Source organism: Schistocerca piceifrons, chromosome X, assembly GCF_021461385.2.
Source record: "Schistocerca piceifrons isolate TAMUIC-IGC-003096 chromosome X, iqSchPice1.1, whole genome shotgun sequence".
Classification (NCBI taxonomy): domain Eukaryota; kingdom Metazoa; phylum Arthropoda; class Insecta; order Orthoptera; family Acrididae; genus Schistocerca; species Schistocerca piceifrons.
In genome coordinates this window covers 816,687,984-816,711,444 of record NC_060149.1, presented here as the reverse complement: position 1 = coordinate 816,711,444, position 23,461 = coordinate 816,687,984, and positions in this window count along the sequence as shown.

The window sequence follows — 23,461 nt, the reverse complement described above, 5'->3', positions numbered from 1 at the left end:
TAAACTGCTGTCAAATGGTGTTATTATTAACGTCCGTGTTCATCAGGTACATTTTAGTGATGTGAGATAAAGTATGTGTTGTGGCTAACCTGTGATGGTTCAATATATATCGCTGGTGTGATTGTCGATTGTTTCATGTTTATTTACTCTGTCGTTATCTCGAAAATATTCGTAATTAATTCTGTTTCTTGAGTCTCTGTTTTGTTGAAGTATAATAATGAGTAAAAGTAAAGTTATTAGAAATCCTCTGAAGGCTTTTAAGAAAAGGAGAAATGTTTGAAAGCCAAAGGTATGTGTTACTACTGTAAACAATAAAGACGATAACCAAGTGAGTGAACCTAACCTCTCAAGTACACCTGCCCATAGCAGTCAAAGTGGGAAAGAAAGTACTTCTCAGAAGAAGCTTGGTTCAATGAGTGAAAACTATGAATGTTTTATGGGCGAATCGGATGTGAATGAAATATTTGATATGTCGGTTCTCAAAGGAATTTTTTCAAACTGTGTAAGATGTATTCATTGTAGTGAAGTTGGTCTGGAACTCTCCATAATAAAGCACATAGGACTTGCTAGTGAAATACAACTGAAATGTGATAAGTGTTCATACATGACCACCTTTTGGAACAGTGTTGCAGTAACTGCAACTGAAGAAAATGGTAGCAAAATCTACGAACACAACAACGAGCGATGCTTGCTTTAGACAAGGAACGCCTTCGGGCTGCAGACAGGGCTGTAAAGAGTCTAGAAATACAAGCAAGAGTAAACAGGAGGAGGAACAAGAGGAAGCTGGAGGAGGAGTTTGCAGAGAATGAAGATAATCCATCCTATGGACCTGGAATGCACTAAAAAGTTAATCCAATCTTTGTCGCTCGATTCCCAAGACTTTTATTTTCTCGTACTGATTACATGTTTTCTAAGGATCTTCCAAACATATGTTTCAAACTTTCAGTAAATGTTACACAGTACCTTCTGCATAATTTAACACAGCCTTTTTCCAAAAAACTGTATATTTTTGAATATATAAATAAAAAATTACAAAAAAATGTTGTGAATTTTCATTACAATTGAAAAAAATCATCTTTAATAACTGAACTAAAATTTTGTAAAATCCCTGTGTTAAGTTGTAGCCCATATTCCAATAAATAATCTGTAAAAAGTTCAACTTCCTACCACAAATACTTTGTGAGGAAAGATGTAATTTATAAACGTTATTTTAACATTGCAAGTATAGGGCGTTCCGGAGCCCCTTAAGGAATATGGTAACATTATAAAGGCTAGTAGACCTGTGAAGTAGATATTTATAATGTATACTGTTTTTAGCATGGATGGAAAAATTACCAAGTCGTTCGAAAGCAAAAGTGCACAGAAGTTAATATACATAAAAAACATGGTTTAATGAAAATTTCTTCTACATCTTTATTTGTGTTATAACGGAAATCATCGACTCTTTAAAGCCGAAGTTCTTATTTGATACATAATATTCCAGTAGGATACCAAAAAACATGTAATCTTGTGCTACATGGTTAATGTCCAGACAAATTGAATGGTTTTACTTGAAGTCATGTCTGAATGATGGGTGATTCCCTATTTTGTGACGGCCCCCAAACCCAAGGTCCTCGGCGGTACTTTTGGGGCAGCTACCACAAATTGTATAAAGCATGGGTAGTGACCAGGATGTAGCTATGTCTGTTGGCAGAAAAATAATTAATAACAAGAATTGCGCCAGCTAGAATGAAGAGATAACTTATTTTTATTTCTGACGAAACGTGCACCAGCAATACGAGTCAAAGTAATATCCAAGAGTAATCCGTGTACTTAGCCTAGTCGAATACAATAGCAAATATCACACTGCAATGTCTCCGCTATAAACTCCACGAAAGGCTAACAATAGACAATCGACAATAGACTCCGTCTCGGGGCCGGCGCTCCTCCTTATATGCAAAAGGCAGAGGGCGTTGCGGACCCGAGCTCAGCCATGGCGCGACCTCTTCCGTCGGCGGTAACGCCCTGACAAGCCGACGGCCGCGACAGGAACTGTGGCCAACGATGTCACGGTCAGGGCGCACGTGCGCGAGTTGGTTGGTTGGTTGGGTCCGTGGATACAACACTCTAGATGGAAATAACCCGTGGATTGTCTCTCTTTCCTTCTCTTTAGTGTCAACACTGAGGTTGGGCTGCAGCTGCACGCCATTCCCTCTTCTTTCTGCCTTCCTCTTCATTTACATGTATGTGGTGCGTTGTACATCGTACTTGATCTGTTGCATTTATGTCATCCTTGGTCGTCCTGGCGACTCCTTCACTCAATAACTCCTTCTGTTAGTGTTCTATTGATACTGTTACGTCTTAAAATGTGTCGTGTGAGATTGTCTCCTCCTATATTGACGCGCCTCCACAGAGATCTGATTTCCTGTACTCTTCCCTGTCTCTTCAGGTGATCTTCATCATATTTTTGCACCACAAAATCTCTAGGGCTTCTAGCTGTCTTCTCTAGTTACACTTATTCTCCAAGTTTCACACCCGTATACGGCCACACCCTAAACAAATGCATGATCAATTTCCTTATTTCAAGACAGATATTCTCGCTGGTCAATAAATTCTTTCTCAAATTAAATCGAATTTTCGCCTGCTGTGTTCTGCTAACAATTTCTTTCCGCCTTCTGCTATCCATTGCGATCCTGCTTCCCAAATAGGTAAATTCCTCTTTCACCTTGAGCTTCACTCTTCCAATTCTTATTCTTAAAGATTCATACTCACCTTCAGTACTGCATACCATCACTTAAGTCTTCCTCTCGTTTATTTTCATACCATACTGATTACAGAAAGTCGTTTCGATTGGGGTAAGGACCTTCTCTAGTTCTTCTTTCATCTCAGTGACCACAGTAATATCATCTGCGTAACGCAGCATGTCTATCTTCTTCCCATTAATTTTCAGCTCAACCTCAGTTGTTTCGCGAAATTGGTCTGTAACTTCAAGCATGTAAGCAGTGAATGTAAGAGGAAAGAGAGCACATCCTTCTCGCACGACTTTTCTAATTTTTCTTTCTTGTTCCCGGTGAAAATTGTTTATCCCAGCCACTTTTCTTATACACTACTGGCCATTAAAATTGCTACACCACGAAGATGACGCGCTACTGACGTGAAATTTAACCGACAAGAAGAAGATGCCGTGATATGCAAATGATTAGCTTTTCAGAGCATTCACACAAGGTTGGCGCCGGTGGCGATACCTACAACGTGCTGACACGAGGAAAGCTTTCAACCAATTTCTCATACACAAACAGCAGTTGACCGGCGTTGCCTGGTGAAAAGTTGTTGTGGTGCCTCGTGTAAGGAGGAGAAATGCGTACCATCACGTTTCCGACTTTGATAAAGGTCGGATTGTAGCCTATCGCGATTGCGGTTTATCGTATTGCGACATTGCTGCTCGCGTTGGTCGAGATCCAATGACTGTTAGCAGAATCTGGAATCGGTGAGTTCAGGAGGGTAATACGGAACGCCCTGCTGGGTCCAAACGGCCTCGTATCACTAACTGTCGAGATGACTGGCATCTTATCCGCATGGCTCTAACGGACAGAGCAGCCACGTCTCGATCCCTGACTCAACAGATGGGAACGTTTGCAAGACGACAACCATCTGCACGATCAGTTCGACGACGTTTACAGCAGCATGGACTATCAGCTCGGAGACCATGGATGCAGTTACCCTTGACGCTGCATCACAGACAGGAACGCCTGCGATTGTGTACTCAACGACGGACCTGGGTGCACGAATGGCAAAACGTCATTTTTTCGGATGAATCCAGGTTGTGTTTACAGCATCACGATGGTCGCATCCGTGTTTGGCGACATCGCGGTGAACGCACATTGAAAGCGTGTATTCGTCATCGGCATACTAGCGTATCACCCGGCGTGATGGTATGGGGTGCCATCGGTTACACGTCTCGGTCACCTCTTGTTCGCATTGACGGCACTTTGAACAGTGGACGTTACATTTCAGATGTGTTACGACCCGTGGCTCTAACCTTCATTCGATCCCTGCGAAACCCAACATTTCAGCAGGATAATGCACGACCGTTCGTTGCAGGTCCTGTACGGGCCTTTCTGGATACAGAAAATGTTCGACTGCTGCCCTGGCCAGCAGCACATTCTCCAGATCTCTCACCAACTGAAAACGTCTGGTCAATGGTGACCGAGCAACTGGCTCGTCACAATACGCCAGTCACTACTCTTGATGAACAGTGGTATCTTGTTGAAGATGCATGGGCAGCTGTACCTGTACACGCCATCCAAGCTCTGTTTGACTCAATGCCCAGGCGTATCAAGGCTGTTATTACGGCCAGAGGTGGTTGTTCTGGCTACTAATTTCTCAGGATCTACGCACCCAAACTGCGTGAAAATGTAATCACATGTCAGTTCTAGAATAATATGTTTGTCCAATGAATACCCGTTTATCATGTGCATTTCTTCTTGGTGTAGCAATTTTAATGGCCTGTAGTGTGGAAGCTGAGTGTCGGCCTCATGTCTGCTTTTTTCAGGGTTCTGAACATCTCTTGCCAGCTAACATTACCAAATGCCTTTTTCAGGTCTAGAGGGGCAATATAATTTAGTTTATTTTTCTGTATTTGCTTTTCGATAAGAAGCATCAGCGCCACAATCGCATCTCCTGCTCCTAACCCCTCCTGAATCCAAACTGATCTTCCCTCAGCATATCATCTACCTTCCCTTCAATTCTCCAGAGAAGTATCTTTATGAAAATTTTTGAGGCATGCGGTACAATGCTTAACTTTCGGTACTGTTCTCATTTTGTATTTACTGACTACTTCGGTATGGGAACCATGATGCATTTCTTGAAGTCGTTGGGTATCTCTCGTGTGTTACAGACAGACCTAATCAGTTTCGGCGGGATCATTTTCATGCTGACAGCAGAGTTCGTGATTAGTTCTGCACGAATGCCAAGAATACCCGCTGCTTCTTTCACCTGTACTTCTTCAAAAGCTTTCTCAAAAATGTTCAAATGGCTCTGAGCACTATGGGACTTAACATCCGAGGTCATCAGTCCCCTAGAACGTAGGACTACTTAAGCCTAACTAACCTAAGGACATCACACACATCCATGCCCGAGGCAGGATTCGAACTTGCGACCGTAGCGTAAAGCTTTCTCAAATTTTTCTTACGGAACATAGTTTCCATTGTCATATTCGTCTGCTTCATCTTATTTTCCCATTCCATCCTCCGATAATGGTGTTCCATCATACAATTCGTCAGTGTATTCATTCCATCTTTTCAAAAATGGTTAAAATGGCTCTAAGAACGATGGGACTTAACGTCTGAGGTTATCAGTCCCCTAGACTTAGAACTACTTAAACCTAAGTGACCTAAGGACATCACACACACCCATGACCGAGGCATGATCCGAACCTGCGACCGTAGCAGCAGCGCGGTTCGTGAAGCGCCTAGAACCGCTCGACCACAGCGGCCGTCTTCCATCTTTTCACTATGTCTTCACTGTACAGCATTTTTCCATCTTTTTCTTCTACTTTATGTGAGAGTATTGTGATGCATTTGTTAAAAAAATGTATTTGATATTCTGTTGGCTACTGTGTGCCTAATTACTTCATTTTTCTAGAATGTGAAAAAGTTATTTACTCTTGGAATTTTACTCTATTACGCAGTAATATCATACTTAACCAATTACAGGTTGTACATATGACGGACTGTTTTACTCGAAAAAGTTATTTATACGTTCACTGAACGAACTGTAATATTTTTAGCTATAATACCACACGAATTCTAGCTTTCTTTAACTAAAATTAGACGTTGTCTGTCTGTCAACCAAAACTGTCTCTTACATATGCGTCCTTGTGGAATTAATGGACGCATTACGACGATTTTATTCTGCATTCAACGGTAGGAAGTAAAACGCTATGCTACATTGTTCAGGTAGCTTCAATATGGACAACACATCACGTGCATAGGGTAAAGCTGCGAAAGCTGTTCCATGTGGCTCGATTATGGACCATTTGCCCTGTTAGCTGTATATGATTTTTCAACCCTTTTACTAGAAATAACAGAACTGATTAATTGTTTGTACAGACACTACTAGACGAAACAAAATGTCAACAACGTAGAACGCAGGGAATAATGTTTCTGTGGAAGATAAATCTGACGATGAGCCTACGGTGTATTGAAAATTAGCCAACAGGAGAATAAATATTAAAAAAAATTAATTACAACATTTTGTTTGTTGATGTACGAATCGTTGTCTATAAGAATAATAACTGAACAGTAGATCGCGGAACTAAGTGCCAGGTCATAAGCATCTATAGTTCAATACTTAGCTGCCAGTCGTCATACGAAGAGACTGAACCACAGTAGTCAGCGTGAATCTTAAACAAAACGAAAATGTCCGTTGAAGAGTGCGTTATAATGGTATTTAGGAAGTTATAAAAAGTCATAGTAGTATTTATGTAGAGTATACTGAGACGTCATGGAGGTAAACAACTTTAGAGAAAAGGATTTCCACTGTTATACAACTTCAGTGCAAAGGATCCGTGTGCGCGCGAATTAGTGAAGCTGTAAAAGAGAATTTTCGTCCTACAGTGTTATTTTCTTAATGCACATTTGTCCTGAAGAGCTCTTTATGAGATGGGTGTTCCCCGCAGCCGTACGGCACAAAGATGCCGAGAGACACAAAAACTCGACTTTACCCGAGGCTCGTTTGAAATGTGAAAGAGTGTAATGAACATGATTAAAAGCTGAAATGAAACGGGCCTCTGCCTGGTCGAGTTAGTTTCTTCTGGCCTGAGGCAAACCGTCCATGAAATCTTAAAACGGTCCGTCGGATTAATCGTGTGGTCATTTTACATACACAGAGAGAGAGAGAGAGAGATCGCCGTGGAATCAACCATATCTTGTAAATAAAATCTCTGGTTCAAATAAGACATAAATAAGAGAAGATACAAGCAGTTGCCGAGATTCATATTGAAACATGACTCTTACCAACTATGTCTAAACCACAAAACAAACTTCATAAATGTTGTTATCGTTTTTTCAGTAAACCAGTTGCAAAAAGGTTAAAAGGTTAGTATCCTCTCCGATTCAATGATAGTTTCGAAGAATATATGCGTGAATAAGTAGATTCAGGTTTGAGTCAATCGGCAGCTCTGCACACTACTTATTTCCTTTTTATTTTCTATTTTTATATATGCAACCTGATTTCCATTGAAATAATTAAATACATTTCTTCATATGGGCAGAAGAAAATTAAACGTATTAATGAAGAAAAAGTGTTAAAACGAGATAAGTATAACAGTTGTACTGCGTCCAGAGTCCAAACCAGTAACATATCTGTGAAGTAACATATCTGTGAAGTAACATTGTGTGTAATCGTTTTACAGGATCGTTCATACAAGTACCTGTCTTTTTATATGAAATAGCGAAATAAATGAAATACAAATTTCCTCGCTTGTATTAAATATAGAAAAAAATCATTGGCATTAATTTCAGTGTCAGTGGTACTGAACGGCAAGCCGTCGTTATATCCTACTACTCTTAAACATAACGTAGCATTTATCTTTCTGTAATAAAGTTCCATTGTTCTGAGTATTCATAATAAAAATCTGAAACATGTTATGTACGCACTCACAGAACGGCCATCGATCAAGCTTTGTAAATAACAGTAGAACGTCTTTCGTGTAATAATCTCTTAAATTCCAGTGCTTTTAATACTGAAAAACAACTGCTGTGGAAGACTACCGTTCAAATAAACGTATTTTAACGGTATTCGGTAGCAAATAAGAAAGGGACTACAGCGACACAGAACATCTACACTGAAACTTTGTGCAAAAGAGTGATAAATGTGCAGTGTTATAGCACAGTGCTCTTTCTTCTCCATTTCTTTGTAAACACTGCTTAATAAATCTGGAGCTATCCTCTGCCTGCAGCCTTTGGCTACACCCTTAGCAGATTTTCCAGCGTTTCTTACTAAAAGTTTCCTTATTCTATTTGGCAGGTGCTATGACATTGTAGTCTTCTTCGCAAGAGCAGCAGAATGTCGTTATTTGATTCAGTACCTTGGTAAATATATGAGTTGGATCCATATAGCAAAATGATCAAATGAATGAAATATTTCATACTGCCGTGGATTGCGCGCTAATATGAAACTTCCTGACAGATTAAAACTGTTGAGCAACCGAGACTCGAACTCGCCGACAAGTGCGCTACAGATTGAGCAACCCAAACACAACGAACGATCCCTCCCCACAGCTGTACTTGCGCCAGAACCTATTCATGACAGGGTAGCTCATTCGGTAGAGCACTGGCCCGGAAAAGGCGAAGGACCAGAGTTCTACTCGGTCCGGCACGCAGTTTTAATCTGCCAACAAGCTTTTACATAATCACCTTTTTTTGTCTACTGTCATTTCCGGATGCCTCGTATCGATTACTGCTACCGTATAAAATGTTTGACGTGTTCTGTTTTACGTGTTTTCAACTGTTTATGAGGAAGCAGATGTAAGTTGGTCAATAAAATTTACATTTTACTGTCTTACGAGAGAACAGAGTCCCATTTGGTAGTAATAGTGCAGTGCTGAGCATATATATATATATATATATATATATATATAACGAAACACTCACACATCTATCATAATTGTCAAATCTCTTCAGAGTGTGAGCTTCGTCCTAGGCACTGGAGTTGTTCAACGGCGAGAATGTTTTTACCAACGCATAGCCCGTACAAATTGTTTTTGAATGTTTTCGTCATTCTCCAACAGTCCCGCTAACTGGCAGCCTCTCGCTACAGGCGTGCAGCCTCGAAAGTTAACAGAAGTTCTTTTAAGAGCGACCACGTGATATTTTCCGAAGATTTTAGATACTGAGAAAAGGCGAATGGCATGCTGGCTTTTGTCTGCGGGTCTTCGGCCGCCGCTTGTGAAATGATGTTTTCGATATTTCGATAGAACGTGTTGTTGGCAGTGTCAAAGCTTCACCCTCAATTGCTTTTGGAGGGTGGAGGGTGAATGCCCGCCACTCGTGCTGGCAGAATGCCAGAAAGATCGTTAAACAGGCGTCCGCTTAAGGTCCCGAGACAAAAGCAGACAGGGAGTACGTCAACACGTGGCCACGAAAGACTCAAACATTTTCCATTGATAGAAGAGCTCTCGAATCTTTTCGGAGGCACTCAAGTTTCTGTAAGCGGAAATGAGGTTTTAATTCTACAGCTACATGGCTACTACGCGGTTCACACTTAATTGCTTGACAGAGGGTTCATCGAACCACCTCCAGACTACTTCTCTACCGTTTCACCCTCGAACAGCCCGCGAGAAAGATGAAGACTTAAATCCTTAAGTGAGAGCTATGATTTCTCTTATTTTATTGTGACGTTAATTTCCCTCTACGTAGGTGGGCGTCAGTAAAATAGTTTGGCGATCGGGGGAGAGAGCTCGTGATAGATATTTCGTGAAAAGCTCTCGTCTTTGTTTTATTGATTGCGACCCCAACTCACTTCCTGCCCTATTCTTCGGTATACGTGTGAGCTGCCCTTCCTTAAACTTATTGGAAATGTCTGTCAATCCTGCCTACTAAGAATCCCATACCTCACAGCAGTATTCCAGAAGAAGACTGACAAGCGTAGTGTAGACATTTCCTTTAGTAGATGGGTTCCATCTTCTAAGAGTCCTGCCAGTAAAACGCGATCTTTGGTTTGCGTAGCCCATAAGATTTTCCCTACGATCGTTCCAGTTCAGGTTGTTCGTAATTGTAATCCCTAGGTGTTTCATTGAATTGATAGTCTTTAGAATTGCTTGAATTATGGTGTAACCGAAGTCTAACATATTCCTTTTAGTACTCATGTGGAAGGTCTCATACTTTTTATTGTTTAGAGGCAGTTGACACTTTTCGCTCCTTACAGTATCTTGTCTACATCATTTTCCAATTGATTTTTATCTACTGATGACTTTACTATATGGTAAACGACAGCGTCACCTGCAAACAGTCTTTGAATGCTGCTCAAATTGTCTCCTAAAACGTGTATATAACTTAGGAAAAGCAGAGTGCCGATAACACGTCCTTTGGAAATCCAGATATCACGTCCCTTTCACTAGGTGACTTTCCATCAGTTATTACGAAATTTGATCTTTCTGACACTAAAATTAACGGAAGTGTACTACACTGCTGTGGATGTGCAGCTCCATGACTACCGCAGGATCGAATACTACGCCAGCTAGGCTGCGCTAATCCCCATATGTCGAGTGCCAAGTACACTTCTACCGGGAAACAGTGATGGCTAGGCCCTACTCTAAAGGCACCCTGGCAACAGTTACTCAGTGCATTGTACGGGATGAGAGGAGGGGAGGTGACAGGGAATGGGGAGGGCGCCAGTTGTGTTTAATGTCCTTTCGGCGGATGTACGCAGAACGTCAATAACGTGTGTGATGCACTCGCATAGCAATAATGGATGCACAAAAGCTGCATACACTGTATCCATGAGGCCATCTAACATGACTTGCGGTAACGTTTTCCATTAATGGAAAAGCGTCGTACGTAGGACAGTGATGATACGTCATGGGGGGTTACGTCTGCAGTCCTTCAGCCTAGAGTGCCTCGTGCATTTGCAATCGAATTTAATTCCAGGAAACGACTTCGTATATTCATGCGTATTCACATACAGATATATATAAACAGGTAGAATATGGCGCTGCGGTCGGCAACGCCTATATAAGACAAGTGTCTGGCGCAGTTGTTAGATGGGTTACTGCTGCAAGATTTAAATTAGTTTGAACAAGGTGTTGTTATCGGCGCACGAGCGATGGGACACAGCATCTCAGAGGGACCAATGAAGTGGGGATTTTCGCGAACGATCATTTCACGAGTGTACAGTGATTATTAGGAATCCGGTAAAACATAAAATCTCCCACACCACTGCGGCCGGAAAAATACCCTGCAAAAACGGGACCATAGACGACTAAAGATAATCATTCAACGTGACGGAAGTGTAATCCTTCAGCAAATTGCTGCAGATTTCAACGTTCGGCCGTCAACAAGCATCAGCGTGTGAACCATTCAACCAAACATTATCGATATGGGCTTTCGGAGCCGAAGGCCCACTCGTGTACCCGTGATAACTCCACGACACAAAGCTTTACACATCGCCTGGGCCCGTCAACACCGACTTTGGACTGTTGATGACTGCAAACATGTTGCCTGGGTGGACGAGTCTCGATACAAATTGTATCGAGTGGATGGACGTGTACGGGTATGGAGACCACCTCAAGAATACATGGACTCTGCCTATGAGCAGGGGACTGTTCAAGCTAGTGGAAGCTCTATAATGGTGTGGGACGTGTGCTGTTGGAGTAATATGGGACCCCTGATACGTCTAGATACGACTTTGACAGGTGACACGTACGTAAGCATCATATCTGATCACCTGCATCCATTCATGTCCATTGTGCATTCCGACGGACTTCGTCAATTCCAGCAGGACAATGCGACACTCCTCACGTCCAGAATCGCTGGCTCCACGAACACTCTTCTGAGTTTAGACACATCCGCTGTCCAGCAAACTTCTCAGAAATTAACATTATTGAGCATATCTGGGATGGCTTACAACGTGCTGTCCAGAAGAGATCTCCACCCCTCATACTCTTACGGGTCTATGGACAGCCCTGCGGGATTCATGGCATCAGTTCCCTCTGGCACTACTTCAGACATCAGTCGAGTCCATGTCACGTCGTGTTGCGGCACTTCTTTGTGATCGCGGGGGCCATACACGATATTAGACAGGCGTTCCATTTTTCCATTGTTCAGTCGACCAATGTTTATGGTGGTGGTGGTGGTGGTGGTGGTGGTTAGTGTTTAACGTCCCGTCGACAACGAGGTCATTAGAGACGGAGCGCAAGCTCGGGTTAGGGAAGGATTGGGAAGGAAATCGGCGGTGCCCTTTCAAAGGAACCATCTCGGCATTCGCCTGAAACGATTTAGGGAAATCACGGAAAACCTAAATCAGGATGGCCGGAGACGGGATTGAACCGTCGTCCTCCCGAATGCGAGTCCAGTGTGCTAACCACTGCGCCACCTCGCTCGGTTCTAATGGTTATGCTCCTTACACCAATCGAGCCGTATTTTGGCTTTTACCGGCTTGATGTGTAGCTTAAGAGCAACCGTTCGACCATGAAATCCAAATTTTCTCACCTCCCGCCTAACTGTCGTAGTACCTGCAGTGAATCCTGAGGCAGTCTGGAATTCCTGTGTGACAGTCTGGATAGATGTCTGCCTACCACACATTACGAACCTCTTTAACTATCGGCGGCCTCTGTCAGTCAACAGGCGAGGTCGGCCTGTACGCTTTTGTGCTGTACGTGTCCCTTCACATTTCCACTTCACTATCACATCGGAAACAGTGGACTTAGGGATGTTTAGGAGTGTGGAAATCTCGCGTACAGACGAATGACACAAGTGACACCCAATCACCTGACCACGTTCGAAGTCCGTGAGATCCGCGGAGCGCTCCATTCTGCTCTCTAAAAAATGGCTCTGAGCACTATGGGACTTAACATCTATGGTCATCAGTCCCCTAGAACTTAGAACTACTTAAACCTAACTAACCTAAGGACATCACACACATCCATGACCGAGGCAGGATTCGAACCTGCGACCGTAGCAGTCGCACGGTTACGGACTGCGCGCCTAGATTCTGCTCTCTCACGATGTCTAATGACTACTGAGGCCGCCAATATTGAGTACCTGGTAGTAGGCGGCAGCACAATGCACCTAATGTGAGAAACGTATGTTTTTGGTGGTGTCCGGATACTTTTGATCACATAGTGTAGCATTCCCTATTGCTTTTCTTACGTTTTGATCACGAAAAATATTACTCTTATGGCTTGAAACTGTCCGATAGATAAATCTGTAAATTAGTTCCAGTGTGTTAATCTTCAGTACGAATGACTACAATGCGTACTTGCTAAATTGAGCTAACGTTTTTGTTTTATGAATGCGGACGGATATGAAGGTAGCCTTACTGTAAAATAAGCTGTCAGAATCTTGCGCAATCTTCTTAAAATGTTTGAGTAAGTAAGTGGAGCTCCATGTCAAGAAGTGATGCATGCAAGTGGATATATAGATGATTTGAAACTGTGACACTCTCCTTTGAACCAGAATGGAATGCTTCAAATTTTCCATGCATTTTTACGGCATTTATCATAAAACAGTGTTCGATATGTGCTCCACACGTCTTCCTGGTATGACATACAAAATTTTTCCCACGGACGTAATGATCTGTTGTCACTATTTTGTTGTAATTTCTGTAGCTGATCAGTGACGTTGCTTGCGACAGATATTTGTCCCTCAGAAATAGTGAACAGAGATTAGTTTTATGTTATGGCTACGAATAGCAACATAATAAACAATCTCGGAAGAAATGTCGGCGGATTTACATGACACGTGTCACACAAAAATATAAAGATTCATTCTAAAACAGTATTTTACACAGCACCTCTTCCTTAACTATAGAATAAATATGACCACAAATGGTGATAAGTACATATGAATGAAATATTCAGAGCGCAATTTTAACAGTTTTTTATATTCGTGATCCAAGCAAATTTTGTTTAATTCGGATTTGTGGTGAGTGGCGCTGTTGGCTCCCCTGAAACCCAGAAGTCATTGCTTTTAAAATGTGTGTGTGTTTTAGTGTTAGAGAAGTGGTATTTTACAGTTGTATGATTAAATTCAAGGAAGTAGATAAACGTAAAGCGAAACTTCTGAGACCGTGCTCTCTCTGGCTGAATGTCGGTTTGCGAGCAAGGGGAGCTGTTTCGGAACACAATGGGGCATTTGGAACAAGTGGTGACGTGTGGAGGCAAGATTGCGAGAACCGCCGCTGGGAATAAGTAAACGCTGCCAGGGTTGGCCAAAGACTCCGCCAAGTCCTTCACTCCCTATGGAAACCAAAAGAATAGGAACTCTTAGCTCACTGTTTCACCATATTGAAGCGTAACGGGAAAGTGCAATGTTACTGAGCGCAAAAATAATTTTCAAAGAGAGATACACATAGCTGATGTTCCACGATAAAATCGTTTTTGTGGTTCTTTGTCAACCAGCTTTCTGCTTCCTAGACAATCCTCAGACAACTAATTTGTGATAAATTTTTCCTCAGTTATTCAGAATTGATGTAAGCAACGTGTTTAATATTTGTATCTAGTAAGTATTTTTGTTCGTCATACATCACAGCAACTGTTTGTACTTTCACTGGATGTAGTGCGGGAGTAATTTAAGCGAGACTTTAGTATGTCAAATGGTGTATAATTTATCACTTAGAAGTACAAAACGTCGGAAGTCGTCCCTTTTTCCTGCAATGTGTAACAACGTGTGTTTCGATACCTTTCTATTTCTCTTATCAGGACTTTAATAAATTTGCGATATCCTGTTGAGATACAGCTACGTGGATTATTAGCCGGCCGGTGTGGCCGAGCGGTTCTAGGCGCTACAGTCCGGAACCGCGTGACCCCTACGGTCGCAGGTTCGAATCCTGCCTCGGGCATGGATGTGTGTGATGTCCTTAGGTTAGTTAGGTTTAAGTGGTTCAAAGTTCTAGGGGACTGATGACCTCAGATGTTTGAAACGTCCCCTTAGAAAAATTAATAAATTACTGTGCTGATAAACCTCTTACGTTATTTTCAAACAGCTGAGCAGAACTGAACGTACTCAGACATTTCTCTCTTTACTTATTCTGATCAACACTAAACTGATACACAATATTTTTAGCGCAACGCAATCTGACTTTCAACAATCCCTACAAAAGAATGGCCCTGACTAACAATAACCTATAACTTTCATCAGTCACTTACCTCACAAAAATCTTTGTTACTCGAACTACCGTAATACAGCGAGCGCCAATACTGCCAGCTAAATAAAAGATTCTGACTACTGAAGGCACTAACTACTGATAGGCATAGTTAGCAAATGAAAGATTTTGATAGAGAACAAACAATGTATTTACCTTAATAATGTTCAAAAGTCATTTATATATATAATCAGTTCATGATATCCAATATTACAAATTTACTCTTTCTGATGGACAGACGTCCAGATCGTCCGCACTCAAAACTCTGTCATCTCTCTCCCCACATCCACCACTGCTGCGCAACGCTACGAGCTGTTTACATCGAACTGCCCAACACTACAATAGCAAATATTCCAACAATGCAAACCAGCCACAGCAGACTGCACACAGCACAGTCAGTGATTTTCATATAGAGCATTACGTGGCGTTACCAAAAAAATGGTTCAAATGGCTCTGAGCACTATGGGACTTAACATCTATGGTCATCAGTCCCCTAGAACTTAGAACTACTTAAACATAACTAACCTAAGGACATCATACAATACCTAGTCATCACCAGGCAGAGAAAATCCTTGACCCCGCCGGGAATCGAACCCGGGAACCCGGGCGCGGGAAGCGAGAACGCTACCGCACGACCACGAGCTGCGGGCGTGGTGCTACCATCATAAAAACATAAACAGCCCACTTACATGTTAAGTCCCATAGTGCTCAGAGCCATTTTTTTGATTATTATGATATAGAATTGGAGCGACAGTCTTTCTTCATCTCCCGATTTTATTAATTTATGGATCTGGCTATGTTGGTAATATAGGGTGATCGTATCTCCTTCGTGCCGCCAGCCTTCCCCGTCCCCCCTCCCACTCCGCCCACACCCCTCCACGGACGGGACGGAATTTTTGTACCTGTGTGAAAGTGTGCGAACGGTTCCTAAATAGTTGTGAACCTTGTAAATGAGTAGAGATATGGGTACCACCCCGGTATTCACCAGGTCAGATGAGGGGAAACCGCCTAAAAACCACATCCAGGCCGACTAGCCCACTGGCCCAGCTAGCAAGAGCTCCACAACTTGGCTAAAACGGTCCTGACCGCCAGTACGTGAACTCCGCAACTAATGTACAGACTGGTAGTTTTCTTTTCGACAGCAGTAAACCACATACAAGTCTAGCAATTTTATTTCATTTTCCTGCAAAATGTACTGCAAAATGTACAAAACGGTAAAATATTATCTCAGACTTTTACGTCGTTGTCTGATGCTAGGGTGCATAGCCAGCACGGTAGCCAGCCCGTGTGGTGGGGACCATATGTACCCTTTTGGTTGAGCCCCCTGAACACACAGGGATCACACTTCTGATACCTGAGCTGTGACCTCCTCATGCATGCCTTGGAGTGGTTGCTCGTCATCCTGGAGCATCGGAACTCCTGGCAATGGCCGCCGTGCCAGACGGCCCTTGCTGTGGCTGGGTGGCGCCCGTGAGGAGAGCCCCTGATGGGAGAGGGTGGTATCAGGGCGGACGCTATGCGGATGAAACGCATACGGGTCCAAAACTCTGGCCGTTCTTCTGCGGCCGTCTCTCTGCGTAGTACTGATTCCTCAAGTGCTGCTTCTCTTGCCCCTTCGGCCTTCCCTTCCATGGCTACCCCCTGGGAAGAGGGTCAGGCCCGTCGTCTAGGGGCAAAACCTTTCCCCCGTTATCTAGTTTGCACCAGGACTGATGGAGATACTTTCACCAGTGTCAAACCTTTATTCTTTGTGGAACACATTGAAGACAAGTTCGGCGAAGTGGACTCCCTGAGCAAGATGCGGTCGAGATCGTTGCTGATAAAAACTGCTTCAGCTGCCCAGTCTGCGGCCCTTCGTGCCTGTACCCATCTTGGCACAATTCCTGTGTCCATTACCCCTCACCAGTCTCTAAATATGGTACAAGGTGTGATTTTTCACAGGGACCTCATCCTTCAAACTGATGAGGAACTTCGGGAAAATCTCGGACGGCGGGGTGTTCACTTTGTTCGGCGTGTTCAGAAGGGTCCTAAAGATAATCGTATTGATACTGGTGCCTTTATCCTGGCCTTTGAAGGGGATACCCATCCTGAGAAAGTTAAGATTATGGTCTATCGCTGTGATGTGAAGCCGTACATCCCACCTCCTATGCGGTGTTTTAAGTGCTTGCGTTTTGGCCACATGTCTTCTCGCTGTTCCCAGGGCCCTCTCTGTGGTGCCTGTGGACGTCCACTCCATGAGGGGAGTCCCTCTGTTCCCCCTCCTGTATGTGTAAATTGTCATGGTAGTCATTCTCCACGTTCAGCAGATTGCCCAGTCTATAAGAAAGAAAAAAAGATACAGGAGTATAAGTCCCTTGATCGTTTAAGCTACACAGAGGCCCGTAAGAAATATGCACGATTGCACCCTGTGTCCATGACATCTAGTTACGCCTTGGTTACATCTTCATCCCTTCCTCCCCCTTCCTTACCCCCATCCCGGACCCCTCTCCTTCCCCCCTCCCCTGCAGCTCCCACACCTTCTCCTCTGGGCGCTGCTCCCCCTCCCCAGCCGGAGAAGTGTCCCACTCCTTCGGCGTCTGCCGGTCAAGGGCGCCTCTCCTGGGATGCCCCTTCCCGGCACCTTCCAGGTCAAAGGTCTGCTGCCGCGCGGCGACCGCGAGAGCCGCGGTCTCTCGGCCCCCAGGTCGCCCGGTCTCTTTCTGTTCCTGATCTTGCTGCAGCTGGCTCCTTTATGCCACACAGCCCTCCTCGATCTCAGCCTGAAAAGAAAAAGAAACATAAGTCCCGGGACAAAGAGCCTCTGGTGTCACCGGAGGTCCCTTCCCCGACTTCACAACCGGATTCTGACATGTCGTTCATGGATGTCGCCCCCTCCTTGTCGGTGACGGGTGGGGACCCGGCGGTATGACTGGATTTAGCGTGTTCAGCCCTCATTTAAACCATCGTTCTGTGGTTCTCCAATGGAATTGTAATGGCTACTATCGTCACCTTCCGGAACTGAAATCCCTTCTTTCGTCCTACTCTGCAGCTTGTGTGGTTCTCCAGGAATCTCATTTTACTGATGCTCACTCACCGACCCTCCGTGGGTTCCGTGTTTTCCGTCGAAATCGGGTCGGACCCTTGCGGGCTTCTGGTGCCGTTTGTACGTTGGTCCGTACAGACATTGCTAGCACGTGGATTCCTCTCCAAACTACATTGGAAGCGGTTGCTGTTAGGGTCCACTTAGACTCTGCAGTCACAGTTTGCAACCCTTATCTCCCTCCTGACAGGACTCTTACACCTGCTGCCTTAACCACCCTTCTTCAGCAACTTCCTCCTCCCTTCCTCCTCCTTGGGGATTTTAATGCTCATCATCCTTTGTGGGGCAGTGCCTTTCCATCTAGACGAGGTCTTCTTATAGACCAATTTATTGCAGACCACGACCTGTGCCTTCTTAATGATGGCTCCCCTACTCATTTCAGTGCTGGTCATGGTACCTTTTCTGCCATTGATCTTTCTCTTTCTTCCCCCTCTCTCCTCCCTTCATTACACTGGTCGCCACACGACGACCTTTGTGATAGTGACCATTTCCCATTGATTATCACGCTCCCTTCCCGCTCCCCGATGGACAGGTTACCTCGCTGGTCTTTCCACCGCGCCGATTGGCCTCTATACACTGCACAGGTCGAGTTTTCTCCCTCTTTGTCGGGTTGTATTGATGACGTCCTACGTGACGTGTCTGACGCGATTGTTCGCGCTGCTAACCTTGCTGTCCCGCGCTCATCTGGACCATTTCGTCGCCGGCAAGTCCCGTGGTGGAGTACGGCCATTGCCATTGCCATCCGTGATCGCTGTCGAGCTTTGCAACACTTTAACAGGCACCCATCCGTAGCCAGCCTTACTACCTTCAAGCGCCTTCGTGCTAAAGCCCGTTATTTAATCAAACAGAGCAAGCGGATATGTTGGGAACGATTCGTTTCTTCCCTTGGTTCCACTGTCCCTCTGTCACGGGTATGGGCTACACTTCGCTCTCTCCAAGGTTGCCATCGGCAGTCCACCCTCCCAGGCCTTCACCTCCCAGATGGCATTTGTACAGACCCATTAGTTCTCGCAGAACATCTTGCGACCCATTTTGCAGTGGCATCAGCGTCAGTCTCCTATCCAGCTGCTTTCCTTCATCAAAAACAGCAGGCTGAAGCCCTCACCTTATGTTTCACCACTTGTGAGTCAGAATCTTACAACGAACCTTTTACTGAATGGGAATTTCTTTCTGCTCTATCTTCTTCTCATGATACGGCCCCTGGCCCAGATTCCATTCATAACCAACTGATTCAACATCTCAGTGCTCCACAACGGCAACCTCTTCTTCGGGTGTTTAACCGTATCTGGCTCCAGGGTGACTTCCCTTCTCAGTGGAGGGATAGCATTGTGGTTCCTGTCCTTAAGCCTGGTAAGAACCTCCTATCTGTTGACAGCTATCGGCCAATTAGTTTGACCAATGTTGTTTGTAAGTTACTTGAACGGCTGGTAGCCCGTCGGCTCACTTGGGTCCTCGAATCTCGGGATCTATTGTCCCCTTACCAGTGTGGCTTTCGAGAGGGACGATCTCCAATCGATCATTTACTTCACTTGGAATCCGCAGTTCGGCAGGCTTTTTCCCAGCGCCGCCATTTGGTTGCAGTGTTTTTTGACCTTCGCAAGGCCTATGACACGGCCTGGCGCCATCACATCTTACTAACCCTTCATCAGTGCGGTCTTCGGGGCCCACTCCCGATTTTTATCCGCCAGTTCCTGATCCATCGGTCATTCAGAGTTCGAGTTGGTACTGCTTTTAGTTCTCCACGGTCCCAGGAGACGGGCATCCCACAGGGTTCTGTCTTGAGTGTCCTTCTTTTCCTCATTGCTATCGATGGACTTGTGGCCTCTGTCGGTCCCTTGGTCACCCCTGCCCTGTATGTGGAAGATTTCTGCATTTGGGTTAGTTCCTCCTCGATGCCATCTGCAGAACTGCAGCTCCAGGTGGCTATACGGCGTGCCTCTGCATGGACCCTCTCACACGGGTTTCAATTCTCTCCTTTAAAATCGCGGGTGGTCCACTTCTGTCGCCGTACTACGGTCCACCCTGATCCAGAGCTCTATCTCGCTGCACAAAGGTTGCCTGTGGTTCCACAGTTTCGTTTCCTGGGTCTTCTTTTCGACAACAAGCTCACTTGGCTGCCCCATATCAGACTCCTGAAGGTAGGATGTTTCCGTAAACTCAATGTCCTTCGCTTCCTTGCCCACTCCTCTTGGGGTACGGACCGTTCCCTCCTCCTCCGTCTTTATCGTGCTCTAGTTCTGTCACGTTTGGACTACGGTTGTCAAGTTTATGGTTCAGCTGCTCCTTCCACACTGCACGTGCTGGATCCAGTCCACCATCGTGGTATCCGTTTGGCCACCGGTGCCTTCCCTACTAGCCCTGTTGATAGTCTCCTGGTTGAAGCTGGGATCCCCCCCCCCCCCCTTTCTGTTCGGCGGTCCCAGCTTCTGGTGTCTTATGCCCTCACTATCCGTTCTTCTCCCACTCATCCTTCCTATTCTATCCTGCTCCCAGACCATGGACGTCGCCCACCCGACTCCTGCCCTCGGGCGGGCTTACCGGTTGGGCTGCGCCTTGCGTCTCTTTACCGTGATTTTCAGCTTCCTTCTTTGTCCTGTCTTCCTCGCTCCCTCCCCTCCACCCCTCCTTGGTTAGTTCCTCGGCCTCGAATTCGGATGTATCTCCGCCGCGGTCCGAAAGATTCCATCCCCCCGGTGGTGTGCCGTTCCTTTTTCCGCCAAATTTTATGGGAGTTTCGGGATGCTGTTGTTTTTTACGCTGATGGCTCTAAATCTGCTGATCATGATGGGTATGCCTTCACGTCCTCTGTTGGAACGGAAAATCATCTGCTGCCACCTACATGTGGGGTGTTTACTGCGGAATTGATGGCAATTTCCCGGGCCCTTACCTTTATTAAACAATCCCAACACAACCGCGTTTTGTTATGTACGGACTCGATGAGTGGCCTTCTTGCTATTGACCGGTGTTTTTCGCGCCATCCTTTGGTCTCTGCCATCCATGACCATCTCGCTGATCTTCACCGTGCTGCTTGTTCTATTGACTTCCTATGGGTCCCGGGCCATGTGGGTATCCCGGGTAATGAGCTCGCTGATCGTTTGGCTGGGGGAGCAGTTACTAACCCCCCGTTTTCTGTAACCCCTCCTGCAGCGGATTTACGGCTTCACATCAAATCCCACTTCGCACAGTCATGGGCCAATTCTTGGGAGGCTACTCCACTGTCTAATAAACTTCGTGCAATTAAGGTGACACCAGGCCCATGGCGTTCTTCCTTTCGCCTCTCCCGCGAGGACTCGACCACACTGTGTCGTCTCCGCATTGGCCATACCAGGCTGACCCATTGTTTTCTTTTGCGTGATGAGCCACCCCCGCTATGTGGTTGTGGAGCCTTCCAGTCAGTGGCCCATATTTTGGTTGAATGCCCCCTTCTTTTGGCTCTGCGTGCTAAGTACAGACTCCCCCACACTTTCCCATTGATGTTGGCTGACGATTCCCGGATGGTCTCTCTGGTTCTCGGTTTCCTCCGGGAGAGTGGTTTTTATTCTCAGTTTTAAAGTTTTTAATCTCTCTCTGGTGTTGGGGCAGGGCGGTGAGTGTTTGGGTGTCTCCCACTGTAGGCAGTGTTCAGAGATTCCCGATTCACCTCCCTGACCGGAATCCTCTTTTCTTCCCCTTTTACTCTGTTTTTACCCCTTCTTTTTAAGGCTTGGTTAGTCTTTCTATTCCCATACGCACTTTCTGCATTATAGCAGATGTACCTTTTAAGTCACAGGTGGTCTTGCCTATGCTGTTTCAGCATAGTGTTGGGTTCGTTTTCTTGCCGACTTCCCTCATTTGTTTTTACAAATAGCAACGTGCTGCCCTTTTACGTTTTTCCGTTTTATTGTTCTGACTTTTCTGAGATGTCCCGTTAGCAGAATGGAGGCTATTTGAAACAAGGGACTGATGACTTTGCTGTTTGGTCCCTTTAACCTCAAACGACCAAACGACCAAGAAATTTCTGAGGATGTACGTCTGGAGTACAGCATTGTATGGTAGTGAAACATGGACTGTGGGAAAACCGGAACAGAGGAGAATCGAAGCATTTGAGATGTGGTGCTATAGACGAATGTTGAAAATTAGGTGGACTGATAAGGTAAGAAATGAGGAGGTTCTACGCAGATTCGGAGAGGAAAGGAATATGTGGAAAACACTGATAAGGAGAAGGGACAGGATGATAGGACATCTGCTAAGACATGAGGGAATGACTTCCATGGTACTAGAAGGAGCTGTAGAGGGCAAAAACTGTAGAGGAAGACAGAGATTGGAATACGTCAAGCAAATAATTGAGGACGTAGGTTGCACGTGCTACTCTGAGATGAAGAGGTTAGCACAGGAAAGGAATTCGTGGCGGGCCGCATCAAACCAGTCAGTAGACTGATGACCAAAAAAAAAAAAAAAAGAAACACACTCAGTTACGATTCCGCAGAAATGTTGGAACACGTGAGGCAATACTGACCTTACGAATCATCTTAGAAAATAGATTAAGGAAAGGCAAACCTAAACCTACGTTTCTAGCATCTGTAGATTTAGAGAAAGCTTTTGACGTTGTTGACTGGAATACTCCCTTTCAAATTCTAAAAGTGGCAGGGGTAAAATACAGGGAGCGAAAGGCTATTTACAATTTGTACAGAAACCAGATGGCAGTTATAAGAGTCGAGGGGCATGAAAGGAAGCGGTGGTTGGGAAGAGAGTGAGACAGGGTTGTAGCCTCTCCCCGATGTTATTCAATGTGTATATTGAGCAAGCAGTAATGGAAACAAAAGAAAAATTTGAAGTAGGAATTAAAATCCACGGAGAAGAAATAAAAACTTTGAGGTTCGCCGATGACATTGTAATTCTGTCAGAGACAGCAAAGGACTTGGAGAAACAGTTGAACGGAATGGACAGTGTCTTGAAAGGAGGATATAAGATGAACATCAACAAAAGATAAACGAGGATATGGAATGTAGTCGAATTAAGACGGGTGATGGTGAGGGAATTAGATTAGGAAATGAGACACTTAAAGTAGTAAAAGAGTTTTGCTATTTGGGGAGCAAAATAACTGATGATGGTCGAAGTAGAGAGGATATAAAATGTAGACTGGCAATGGCAAGGAAAGCGTTTCTGAAGACGAAGAATTTGTTAACATCGAGTATAGATTTAAGTGTCAGGAAGTCGTCACTGAAAGTATTTGTATAGGGTGTAGCCATGTATGGAAGTGAAACATGGACGATAAATGGTTTGGACAAGAAGGGAATAGAAGCTTTCGAAATGTGGTGCTACAGAAGAATGCTGAAGATTAGATGGGTAGATCACGTAACTAATGAGGAGGTATTTAATAGAATTGGGGGGAAGAGGAGTTTGTGGCACAACTTGACAAGGAGAAGGGACCGGTTGGCAGGGTATGTTCTGAGGCATGAAGGGATTACAAATTTAGCATTGGAGGGCAGCGTGGAGGGTAAAAATCGTAGAGTGAGACCAAGAGAAGAATACACTAAGCAGATTCAGAAGGATGTAGGCTGC